Consider the following 10,527-nt stretch of genomic DNA (forward strand, 5'->3'; position numbering starts at 1 on the left):
GTGGATGACTGGAGCAGAACAGCAGGTTTCAGTGCAGAACACTAAGTTAATTTGAATAATTTTTATGTAAAATGCAGTACAATAGTTTAAAGGGGTGGGGGTGACATGGAAAACCACTTAACAGAACAATAGGCTAAGTGCTGACAAAGGGCGAAACATTAGGTGAAGACACCTGGAGTACAGCGCCGAACATTAGGTTATGCAACATGTTTGCCCCATGTAATTGTTTCTTGCAAGACATAGATGCTTCCAAACAGCAGAGAATGATGAGCAAGAGAAATCCAACCCCCACAAACTGATTTTTTTTATAAATAAACAATATACGCTTTCAATATAGGCCATACATTGTCTAAATTGTTTAATCAGTATTCAATACAGGGCAATTAAATACCCTCAAAATAATCAATCATGTATTTTTCCTACCAATTGCTAGGAAGAGATGGCGGTTGGATGACTTAGGTTAGTGGAGGTTCTCTTTCTTTCGCGCCATTTTCTTAGGTTAGTAGAGGTTGCATTGTCCTGATGGAATTTGAACTTCCTGCCAGGGGGGTGTGGTGCTTTCCCACCAGAGAGGTCAATTATTTGATCAATTTAATTAAATAGTCCAAGTGACCTATCTTCCCACCATTTTCTTAGGTTAGTAGAGGTTGGATTGTCCTGTTGGAATTTGAACTTCACACCATTTTTCTGAGGGAGAGAGGTGTGGCACTTTCGTGCCAAAAGCCACATGTTAGTACACATTATCCCACCAACATGGGTCGGTAGGGGGACGTGGCGGTCGGTTGAGGATCTTGGTGGAGACTATTTCCATCCAAGTGGGCGTGCACTGGCGAAAATTGATTCCAAGTCCAGGTGGGCGTGGCACTCACGAAAATCTGACAAAATTTGAATTTCCTACCAGGGAGGCATGGCAGGGGGGGGGGGGGCATGGCACTTTCCCACCAGAGAGGTTAACTAATTGATTAATTTAATTAAGTAGTCAATCAAATTGATAAGAGTGAGAGGGGGGCCTATTCGAATAACTCAGACCTGAAAGTGTACCTGTAGCAGCAAGTGGGGAGGGTGTTGGAGGAGGGGGCAGCGGGAATAATATGTTAATTGCCTGTCAATCAAAAGGAAATGGTGTGACACGGAAAAGCACTTAACAGAACAATCCATTAAGTACCTGTCAAACAAAGGAGAACAATAGGTTTGCCTCTGAATGCATACCTGCCCCTGATGTAGGCAATCCACACTAACAAAATGCACTAGCATCCAGTTTCTGAGGGGGGAGGGAAGTGGAAGGGGATGGGGACAATAGGTTAAGTGCAACAACACCTAAAAGCACTTAGGAGAACAATAGGTTAAGTACCAGTCCATCAAAGGAAAACAATAGCTTGATATGGAAAAGCACTTAACACAACAATAGGCTGACATGGAAAAGCACTTAGCAGAACAACAGGTTTGCCCCTGAGTTGATACCTGCTTCTGATCTCGGCAACCCGCACTAACAAACTGTGCCAGCACCCCTGTAGCCCCTCTACTCTCATCCACATACTTTGTCGTGATCTACAAACACAATTAGGTATCATGTGATACGTTGTACATCGTATATATGAATATACAAAGGAGACTGACATTGTCACATACATCTTTTAAATAATTAGTAATGCATATTGCATGAAAGGTGATGTAGTGCCTTTATTACAAAAACGGCGTAATGAATGATTGATTATACTAGTAGAGGTTGGAACGCCAGTGGAAATGAAATGGCTGGCGGAGCTGCAGCCCTGGGTGGAAGGCCCTCACAAGTGTGTTAGTCCTGCTTAAACACAGGAAACAGCGACGTCATAGCACCTACGTGCTGGAGCACAATGGAGTCGCGACCGGCTGGTGTGTGTAGCTCATTTCGGAAACACTGAAAATCTTGGACGCAGGTGAAAGGAACGAAGAAGCGGAACCTCGGAAACCATGCAGGCTGGGCTATTTCCAAGGATTTGTACTCAGAAGCATACCATCGCACGAGTATAGGTTTTTTCTGGCAAACTTTCCGCGCTGGACAACAAAAGACTAAAATATGGTTGTCCAGCGTTCAGAAGAATCTGTAGAGAGGGAGAATATTCCGTGCTTTCGGAAATATTATTTGTTTCTGAAATTACGATGGTGGGAGCCAAGCCTTGCTGAGAAGCCAGTGCTGGAGAGACGTGGTCTTCTGTTGTGAGCGCCCGTGTGGTACGCTATAGTTACAACAGTTAGGCACTGTATTGTTGTGAACCTATACGATTCTGGACTTCACCTCCGGGTTGGAAGTCGTCGTTGACTACGCAGAGTTCAGTGATTGAGAGCACTTCTTCTGCTTATACTTACGTTGAGACGTCATTAGAACTCGTTCCTTGTCGCTGGGAGTTCGCGTTTCTCATCTGTAGCCGGCCGGTGTGGCCGAGCGGTTCTAGGCGCTTAAGTCTGGAACCGAGCGACCGCTACGGTCGCAGGTTCGAATCCTGCCACGGGCATGGATGTGTGTGATGTCCTTAAGTTAGTTAGGTTTAAGTACTTCTAAGTTCTAGGGGACTGATGACCTCAGAAGTTAAGTCCCATAGTGCTCAGAGCCATTTTTCTCATCTGTAGAACACAGAGAGGAGAAGACAGCATTAGAGTGTATTAGTCAGAGGACCGCCTTCTGCTGTCCTAGTGGTTGAAAGAGTTTTATTTTATGGCTTGAGTCCTTCCATCGATGCAGACGTGTACGAGAACGAGCTCGCCTACGCACCAGATACAGTACGTACGGTGATACCGCAAAGTGCTTCGGCTTATTAAGGCTATAAAGCTAAACAGCTGTGATCACGTTAGTTTATTTCCCCTGAAGTTCCACACCACTGTAGATCATCTTTGAAAGTGGTGTCTTCTAGTGTCTGGTACGTACATAATGTCAGTCATTCCGGGTTGTTTGTGTTAGATGGCGTGGCCATAAAAGGGGGCAGAGTGAGGTAACTGATTAATAATTTTACTTAGGAAATACAGACATTTGTCAGAAAGGGTGTTTTAATTTTAATCTGCAATAAACGTATAATAAGAAACAACGTTTATCATTTAGTAGTATTAGTTCCCTCCACCATTCATTCATGTTTAGATTGTAATTTATGGAATTAAGGGATCCTAAGATCTGCTTCAGGGGGTAATCAGACTAGGCAAATTCTTCATTTTAGCGTTCATTATTTTCCGTTGCGCACATTCATTGTACACCCTCCTGGAGACGTCATTAAAACTCTGTCCTTGTGGCTGGAGCCGACAACTATATTTTAGTCTTTTGTCGTCCAGCGTGGAAAGTTTGCAAGGAAAATTGTGAAAGAGTGGCCTAAAACTATCGGCACACGGACCGTGCTTTCGAACGTCAACGTTGAACGTGCCGAGTTAACGTGCTGCGGAACGCTCAGAAACGATGCGAGTTGTGTATACGGTACGTGTGCCTGAACGTGGTACACGCCGTCGCTGTGCGCCCTAGCGGCAGTTTTCGGCTGCAACTGGCTCGCAAAACACACTCTTTACGAAATGGACGGGAATAAAGTCATTACGTTAGCTCTATTAAAGCGCACGTTTCCTCCCTTGCCCATATGCTACTCGCGTTGTTCTGTCTGTATTATTATTATTTACATTTTATGGCCTTCATTGGACCACTCTGGCCAACTTTATACAAAGACTTTTTCAGTTTCCTGTCAGCCCAGTACTTCTTCATTCTATCGGATCTCATCCTTCTTTCTTCATCGGAAATGACCCTTCCTATTGTCTGTTTGTTGATTATCGTTTGCAGTCTGGTCTGTTGGTCTGTGAGTTTCCTGATTTTGTCAGTTTTGTTTCTTAGGTCTTCCAATGTAATCTGTAACTTCCTTGATATCTGTAATCCACTTAATGTTGCACTTACTGTTCCAAATTTTCTATTATTCTCCTGATGATCCTGTTTCTGGTGTTCTGATTAGATGTCCGAAAAATGAAATGCGTTTCTTCCTGATTGTACTCATTACTGGTTCTATTTGCTTGTAGACTGTTTCATTTGTAGCTACTCTCCAGTGTCCATCTTTCTGGTACGATTTAGTGATGCACGTTCTGATGATTCTTATCTCTATTTTGAGTATTTTGTCTATTTGTGCAGTGTTAGTTGTTTTGAAGATGGTTTCACTTGCGTATGTTACTCCTGGTTGAGTGGCTGTTTTATAGTGTTTCAATTTTGTTGCTATTGACAGACTCTTTTTGTTGTATGTGTTCTTGGTGATATATTGTGCTCTAGTCAATTTGTTTATTCTGTATGTCATGTTGGCTTTTCATTGAGGTTATATGTTATGATTTCTCCCAGATACTTAAATTAATATACAATTTTGATTTCTTGGTATCCTATGGCAATTTTGTTTATGAGTGGTGGGTCAGTTGACATGATGACTGTTTTTCAAAGGATATTCCGAGACCAATTATCTGTGCTACTTCCTGTAGTGAGATAACTTGCTGTTTGGTTTCCTGAATACTGTTGGACAAGAGAGCAAGGTCATCAGCAAATCCTAGACAATTTAAACTTATGTTGTCTTTGGGTCTTCCAATTTGGGTTAGTCTTGTACCATTCCCTCATTATGTATTCTAAAGCACAGTTGAACAGCAGGGGTGCCAAGCAATCTCCTTGTCTTAAACCTGTTTTTATGATGAATAGGTCAAAAAGTTCCCCCCTGAACTTCACTTTTGATACAGTGTTGGTTAAAGTGAGTACTATCAATTTGATTGTTCTGTCTGTACCATACATAAATAAAAATTACAATATCCATGAACATGGTACAAGGCCAAAAGGAAAGTAACATGTTCAGTCAATAAGGACAGCGGCTTAAAAAACTTCCCGTTACAAATAATGCAACGCAAATTTACAGTAGTTCTCCACATAAGATAAAAATTAATTCATAATTCTCATCTTCAGTAAGACCGTAACGTCATTCTTACTTGTTCCTATTCAGTAACAGAATGTTTACAACAAGGGAATTATACAACTTGAAATAAAAAGGTGCAAAATATCTTACTGCTAGTAGCGAAAACTGTCTTTACGATAAAGCCAATCGAATGATCTCTCTCCTGGGGAAAAGCGCCGTCATATTTACATAACACCCAGTATTATAGACTGTTCTTCTGTTAATCTAATAGCCGGTCGGGATGGCCGAGCGGTTCTCGGCGCTACAGTCTGGAACCGCTCGATCGCTACGGTCGCAGGTTCTAATTCTGCCTCGGGCTTGGATGTGTGTGATGTCCTTAGGTTAGTTAGGTTTAAGTATTTCTAAGTTCTAGGGGACTGATGATCTCAAAAATTAAGTCCCATAGTGCTCAGAGCCATCTGAATTACTTTTTTGGTAATCTAATAAGAAAGTATCAGAGCCTAATAGAAAACGCGAAAGTTAGTAAAGAAGTATTAGGATCCTGTGGGACGCGAATCAACAACACACTGAGACGTACAGTATTAAACTGCGCCTTTACTGATGACACAATAGCAACTGTAACTAAATTATGACCATATTTTGTATATTGCCTACTCCTGAAAACTTTGATCGTAGATACGTTCTTAACTGACATTTAATTATAACAAGCTGTACCAAGAACAACGCTTTTTTGATGGATCCTCAATATTCTATTGCCATGAAACGATACATTTCCATAATACGAAAGTTACTCGTATAATAACTGTTTAACCGCCAATATGACGGTTCCCATCATTTTATTACAACAAATCATACAATTAATCGCGTGGTTTGATGAGATCAGCAATTTTCTGGTGCTTAGCAACGGCTTATATACATATTGGATTCAATCAAAAGCAAAACTGCCCCTCGTGACTGCGTACTGAAGAGATATGCTGTCATCTGGCGTAGGTGGCCTTCTTCTGTATCTCACTAGTCTACGTTAGACTATCCGACATGCTAGATACTACCCCGCACGTTCGGAAAGACTCGCCAGCGTGCTTCTCCCACGCTGCGACGTCAGAAATTCGGCACGCTAACTCTCGAATACACGCTCCGTGTGCCGACAGCGTGAAGACGTTTCTCTGGCAGTACCAGGAGTCAACACGAAACATCCGATGAGCGCTCCACTGGACTGAGTCTCCCAACATTCGTGTGTAGTATGGGCACTTGAATGTTGCTGTACTGTAAGCAGTAATACACGTGTATTTTCTGGTTAAATACACTACTGGCCATTAAAATTGCTACACCAAGGAGAAGTGCAGATGATAAACGGGTATTCATTGGACAAATATATTATACCAGAACTGATACGTTATAATATTTTCACTCAATTAGGGTGCATAAATCCTGAGAAATCAGTACCCAGAACAACCACCTCTGGCCTTAATAACGGCCTTGATGCACCTGGGCATTGAGTCAAACAGAGCTTGGATGGTGTGTACAGGTACAGCTGCCCATGTAGTTAAGTACACCATCGCAGGCGCTCCTGTCTGTGGTACAGCGTCAAGGGTAACCGCAGCCATGGTCTCCGAGCTGATAGTCCACGCTGCTGCAAACGTCGTCGAACTGTTCGTGCAGATGGTTGTTGCCTTGCAAACGTCCCCATCTGTTGACTCAGGGATCGAGACGTCGCTGCACGATCCGTTACAGCCATGCGGATAAGATGCCTGAGATGCCTGTCATCTCGACTGATAGTGATAGAAGGACGTTGGGATCCAGCACGGCGTTCCGTATTACCCTCCCGAACCCACCGATTCCATATACTGCTAACATCATTGGATCTCGACCAACGCGAGCAGCAATGTCGCGATACGATAAACCGCAATCGCGATAGGCTACAAACCGACCTTTATCAAAGTCGGAAACGTGATGGTACGCATTTCTCCTCCTTACACGAGGCACCACAACAACGTTTCACCAGGCAACGCCGGTCAACTGCTGTTTATGTATGATAAATCGTCTGGAAACTTCCCTCATGTCAGTACGTTGTAGGTGTCGCTGCCGGTGCCAACCTTGTGTGAATGCTCTGAAACGCTTATCTTTTGCACATCACAGCATCTTCTTCCTGTCGGTTAAATTTCGCGTCTGCAGCACGTCGTCTTCGTGTTGTAGCAATGTTAATGGCCAGTACTGTATGTATAAACAAGTTCGTTGCTTCAGATTTGTTTTTGGAGATGATCCGCCTTGAGTAAAACACAATTTTTATTTTTTTATTTTTTTTTTTTTTTCACGAGACGATCAGACAACACCAACCCCATAAACAACCCAAAACCCCCTTCCAAACACACACACACACACACACACACACACACACACATTTGTTGTATTGGGTATGGATATTTCGATTAGTTGCGTGAATTTCTTCTTTTTATTGGTGAGTATGATGTCAGGTTTGTTATGTGGTGGTGTTTCATCTGTTATAATGGTTCTGTTCCATTATAATTTGTATTCATCATTCTCCAGTACATTTTGTGGTGCATACTTGTATGTGGGAACGTGTTGTTTTATTAGTTTATGTTGTATGGCAAGTTGTTGACGTATTATTTTTGCTGCATTGTCACGTTTTCTGGGGTATTCTGTGCTTGCTAGTATTCTACATTCGCTTGTGATGTGATCTGCTGTTTCTATTTGTTGTTTGCAAAGTGTGCATTTATCTGTTGTGGTATTGGGATCTTTAACAATGTGCTTGCTGTAATATCTGGTGTTTATTGTTTGATCCTGTATTGCAATCATGAATCCTTCCGTCTCACTGTATATATTGCCTTTTCTTAGCCATGTGTTGGATGCGTCTTGATCGATGTGTGGCTGTGCTAGATGATACGAGAGCTTGCCATGTAGTGTTTTCTTTTTCCAATTAACTTTCCTCGTATCTGTTGATGTTATGTGATCTAAAGGGTTGTAGAAGTGGTTATGAAATTGCAATGTTGTAGCTGATGTATTTATGTGAGTGATTGCTTTGTGTATTTTGCTAGTTTCTGCTGATTCTATAAAGAAATTTCTTAAATTGTCTACCTGTCTATAATGTAGGTTTTTATGTTGATAAATCCCCTTCCTCCTTCCTTTCTGCTTAATGTGAATCTTTCTGTTGCTGATTGTATGTGATGTATTCTATATTTGTGGCATTGTGATCATGTAAGTGTATTGAGTGCTTCTAGTTCTGTGTTACTCCATTTCACTACTCCAAATGAATAGGTCAATATTGGTATAGCATAAGTATTTATAGCTTTTGTTTTGTTTCTTGCTGACAGTTCTGTTTTCAGTATTTTTGTTAGTCTTTGTCTATATTTTTCTTTTAGTTCTTCTTTAATATTTGTATTATCTATTCCTATTTTTTGTCTGTATCCTAGATATTTATAGGCATCTGTTTTTTCTATGGCTTCTATGCAGCCGCTCTGGTTATCCAATATGTAATCTACTTGCTTGGTGTGTTTTCCCTTGACTATGCTATTTTTCTTACATTTGTCTGTTCCAAAAGCCATATTTATGTCATTGCTGAATACTTCTGTTATCTTTAGTAATTGGTTGAGTTGTTGATTTGTTGCTGCCAGTAGTTTTAGATCATCCATGTATAACAAATGTGTGATTTTGTGTTGGTATGTTCTAGTAATATTGTATCCATAATTTGTATTATTTAGCATGTTGGATAGTGGGTTCAGAGTAAGGTATAACCAGAAAGGACTTAATGAGTCTCCTTGGTATATTCCACGCTTAATTTGTATTGGCTGTGATGTGATATTATTTGAATTTATTTGGATATTAAGTGTGGTTTTCCAATTTTTCATTACTGTGTTTAGGAACTGTATCAATTTAGGATCTACTTTGTATATTTCCAATATTTGTAGTAAGCATGAGTGGGGTACACTATCAAAAGCTTTTTGGTTATCAATGTATGCATAGTGTAGCGATGTTTGATTAGTTTTAGCTTGATATGTCACCTCTGCATCTATTATCAGTTGCTCTTTACATCCTTGTGCTCCTTTGCAACAGCCTTTTTGTTCTTCATATATAATTGTGTTCTGTGTTCTATGTGTCATTAATTTATGTGTAATGACGGAAGCTAATATTTTGTATATTGTTGGTGTGCATGTTATGGGACGATATTTAGCTGTGTTTGCTGTGTCTGCTTTATCTTTAGGTTTCAGATAAGTTATTCCAAGTGTAAGTGCACCAGGGAATGTTTATGGGTCTGCAACGTAACTGTTAAATAATTTAGTTAAATGTGAATGTGTTGAGGTGAACTACTTTAGCCAGAAATTTGCTATTTTATCTTTTCCAGGGGCTTTACAATTGTGAATAGAATTAATTGCTTGGGTGACTTCATGTTGCAAAATTATCACTTCAGGCATTTGTGGTATCATCTTGTATGCATCTGTTTCTGCTTGTATCCACCGTGCATGCCTGTTATGCTGTACCGAGTTTGACCATTTGTTGCTCCAGAAGTGTTCCATGTCTGTTATGTTTGGTGGACTGTCTATTTTAACGTGTGTGTTATATATTGTCTGGTAAAATTTCTTTTGGTTTGTGTTGAATGTTTGGTTTTGTTTCCTTCTATTTTCACTTTTTTTTGTATCTTCTAAGGCGTTTGGCCAGTGCTTGTAATTTCTGCTTCTTTTCATCTAATTGCTCTATAGATTCTTGTTGTGAGATTGTACCTAACCTTTTTCCTTTTTTGTCTGACATTTCATTTCTTATAAACTGTGTTAGCTGTCAGATGTCTTTTCTCAGTTTTTCTATTCTGGTCTGTAAGCTGTGTTGCCATGCCGGTTTTGTGGGTTTCTTCTGTGTGTTGGTTGGTTCTGATCTCTGCCTAGTGTGTATATTTAGTGTAGTGAGTGCTCCTATATAAACCAGTAGTTGTAACTCTTCCATAGTTGTAAGAGGGCTGTCCAAAAAATAAGTTACGATTCGTCGCGAAATGGAAACCACACTGAAAACCAGAATCGTTCTATTTGCAACAGTTAGGTAAACCTTCCACCTACTTCTCTACATAGTCGCCGCTCCAGCGTCCGGTTTTATCGTAGTGTTGTATCAACTTTCCAATATCCTCGTCATAGAAAGCAGCCGCCTGTGCTTCCGGCCAATTATTTGCACTGGTCTGCAGCTCATTGTCTGTGGAAAATTTTGTCTTCATAGCCAGCGGTTCTTGTGAGCAGAGATGAGACTCAGGGGGAGCCAATTACAGACTGTATTATGGGGGATCAAACACTTCCCATCGGAAACGCTGCAGGAGCGTCTTCATTGCCCCTGCAGTGTGCGGCCGAGAATTGGTATGAAGAAGGAACAGCTCGACAGTTGTGTTATGTGGGATGCATGACACAGACGAAATCTCTAACCAGGCCCTCATACTTGGCGGGAGACGCTATTCCCTGCGCATCTTCACGTGGTCACTGTTCACTCAAAACAGAAAAGAACGACACGACACGATCGACGGGCACACTAGAGACACTGCCCAACACATCTGTGCAAAGCTTTACCGGATTTTCTCAGTGGTTTACATTTCGCGACCGATCGTAACTTACTTTCTGGACAGCCCTCGTATTTTCATTTATTTTGTTGTGTATGTTTG

Source organism: Schistocerca gregaria, chromosome 2 (assembly GCF_023897955.1).
Source record: "Schistocerca gregaria isolate iqSchGreg1 chromosome 2, iqSchGreg1.2, whole genome shotgun sequence".
Taxonomy (NCBI): Eukaryota; Metazoa; Arthropoda; class Insecta; order Orthoptera; family Acrididae; genus Schistocerca; species Schistocerca gregaria.